The sequence below is a fragment of the Nicotiana sylvestris genome, chromosome 9, assembly GCF_000393655.2.
Source record: "Nicotiana sylvestris chromosome 9, ASM39365v2, whole genome shotgun sequence".
In the NCBI taxonomy this organism is placed as follows: Eukaryota; Viridiplantae; Streptophyta; class Magnoliopsida; order Solanales; family Solanaceae; genus Nicotiana; species Nicotiana sylvestris.
Genome location: NC_091065.1, coordinates 126,242,510 through 126,245,995, shown reverse-complemented (window position 1 = coordinate 126,245,995; position 3,486 = coordinate 126,242,510).

The following is a 3,486-nucleotide window of genomic DNA, read 5'->3' as shown; positions in this document are numbered from 1 at the left end:
CTTATGCAAAACACGCTATAACAAATGTTGTTATTTTACAAACTTTTCCAATATAAAATGGACATTGTAGTGAAGAGAGAATATACTTCATTTATCTTCGTTGGCCAATTCTTGTACCTGGTTCATTCGGATAGAAGGAAATATGGTCAACAGCTATATCTCCATATTTTTATAGTACTCGATTCCTCTCCAACCTTCTATGTTCAATTTATGTGCATTTGTTGTATAATTGTAAGGTGAGATTTGATTTTCTAAATTTTCAGGATCACTGCAAGGTAGAAATTATTTAAATTGGATAAATTATTGTACACCCAGTTAACTTGCCTGACCAAAAACCATTTGAATATGATATTTCCAAAGTTGGGCTAGCCTTGAGTTTAACAGATACATAATTTAACTCTAATTTAACTCTAATTTAACTCGGCCTCTTCCTTTTTGGATTTGCCTCATGGGTCTTTTGTGTCGAAACAATTATTCTCTATGTAAAATTATATACAATTTGATCTTCATTGGCCTTGCTACGCAAATAATCTCTCTTAATTTTTTGCTGTAAAAATCTTATGGGTTATAGTTTACACCATATGTCAAATTAGCTATTCAAGATCATTATTTACCTTCTTCTTAATTGGAGAAAAAAATTAAAATCGCATGTCTTCATTCTTTGTAATTTGCTGTCAAATATGTAACCTGTATGTGTTATCATTTGTTTCCTTCTAAATATTTGCAGAAAATAATATATGGTAAGGATTGCACCTATTTAAATTTTGCCATGTATTCGGTGTTCCTGTGTGCTATCTTTTGTCTCTATTTCTGCCTAATGAAAAAGAATGATTATTGTATTGTAGGCTGAGAAGATGATTGGAGTTCTGACACTTTTAAAAATTAAATTTCTTAATCAACGACCCTCGCCAAAAAAACATCCTGAAATAATGATAGAAGCTCATAGTAAGAATGTCAAACACGTGAAATGTATCACGATATGGCCATGGCTGAAAAGAATGCACTTTTGTTGCAATGCCGCCTAAAAAAAAGGAGGCAACCACTTGCAAGTACAAATTCTTTCAATATCGTTGAACTCAAGAAACAAAGTAAGAGATATGTTGTCACGGCTCGAAATCCATCCTAAGAAGTTGTGATGGCAGCTAGTTTCTAAGATTAGGTAAGCCTATCACATACTGAGTTAACAACAAATTTAAACCAATTAACTATTAAATATGAACCAGTACCTTCTATGTATAGCCAATAACCATCTACAGATGTACAATATCCCAAAATCGGTAGTACAAGTCATAAGCCTTTCTTGAGTAACAAAGATTATCAAATACATCACTGTTTGGTATAAAAATAAACAATACAAAGTAAAACTTCAAAAGGTGACTCTGAGGCCTATGAACGTAATGACAGATATACCTTAAAGTGTCCACTGCAATACTTGATCAGTGACCTAATGACTAGCATGCTCCGATATACCTGGATCTACACAAAAATGTGCAGCAAATGTGGTATGAGTACACCATAGTGGTACCCAGTAAGTATAAAAACTAACATAGGTGGAGTAGTGACGAGGAACAATCAAGACACCTACTAGACATAATAACATGTACAAGTATGAATATAAAACTAACAGCGAACAATATCAATAAAAAGCTAAACACGGTAAGAATAATAATACAATATTTGCAAATGCAAACTAGAAGCAACAATTAGCAACAAGGAGCAAACAGGTATTATCGTCGTAAAGTAAGCAGAATATAGTTAAAATCCAGTGAAAATAAGTAACAATCCAATAATCAATCGTTCTCACACAAGATTTATACAAGAATTACCCAGAGGTACCCACCTTATAATCATAAATCACAGGTCCCAGTTCACGAACCCTAATCACTTGGCATCTTGTGCCCATGTTACCAATCATAACCGCACAGACATCTCACATACTGCACTGACAACTTATGCGCTAGTACCATTAATACTTCATACCTGCACGTACAACTCACGTGCTTATAGTACAATATCTCATATTGCACAGACAACTCATGTTCCATTAGTGCAACTCACACACAACAGGCGGGTATACAAGAATACATGTAAATGATCAACAAACATCAACGTATATATTCTTGGACTGATATAAGTGACATATTGTTACACCCCACAATATTATGATGATGTTACGTCCTGCAGTATTACATTACGGTGATGTTATGCTTCGCAGTATTAAGTTATGATGATGTTGCACCCGGTAGTATTGTACGTTGAATTTGTCATAAGGTAATTGATATCAGTCCAAGTAAAAGATTATTTGGAGATTATAAGGAATATGCTATTTCACAGGTGATGAGTAAATTCGTGAAGGTGAAAGGGGAAGCAAGTCAAAGAAAATGAATTTTCGTCAAAGTTTGGCATTTTGGGGTAAAATACGACTCGAGCCAAAATACCCGGTATTTATGGACTAACGCCATATAAGGTACTACATGACCATAAGGTGTACAATGTATGTTAAAAAGAAAGTAGTATTTTAAGTAATTTGAGATAATTCTTGATTAAGTGGATAAGAATAATTTTTGGGTTGCCACATGGCATTAAGCCAAGCCAAGTGGTATAAATATGAGTGATGAGTCAAAATGCTTAAGTTGGGGAATGTGAATTAAAGAGGAGGATCAGTCATGTTACCAAATACATGTCCCTAGTAATATCTTTACAAATGAAAGAAGTAGTGATAACCTAGTGCTACTTCATTTGTGAAGCAAACTAACAGACATAGCCTTATTTACCATCTCACATTCGGTCATTATTTCATATTGCTTTAGTTTGTTTCACCAATCTATGCTTTAGCTTTAAAGCTAAACATTTCAATTCTAATCGAGGAATTCTCAACAAATGAATTCGTTTGAATTTCACAACGCTACATCAGAGTGAGACGCAATTCGGAGGGAGCATGATACAATCTTTCTCAGGAATATTATACGGATTTTTTCCTACTTCGATCCGCCATTATGTGTTCTTCGCAAAAGACGTATGTTAGAGAAATTGTCAAGAGAATCGGTCCAGGTATGTTAAGGCTATCCCTTCTTTCTTTTGGCATGATCCATACGATACGAACGAAACGTGCAAATGCACAAATTCCATGAATGACTCTATTCATAGAAGTATTAAAGATATCTATATTCTTGAATTTCTGCGTGTCATAATATTTATCATATGTTCATGGGTCTCAGAAAAATACGAAAGTTGAAAAGAGTTTACTTTATGATATTGCTTAAAGGCAAAATGGTCTTATGAAGCTCCGAAAGATTTTATTAACGTACTTTTCATGCATTGCATTCATGTGCATTGACCCATGACCAGATGGCGTTATATACGCGTATATATGTAAATATATGTATATGAAATATGGGAAAAGGTTATGGTGTTATATACGCACCACCACCTGATCAGCTGGTATATGATGATGATATTGCCCACAATGGCTGAAATATTATTCAA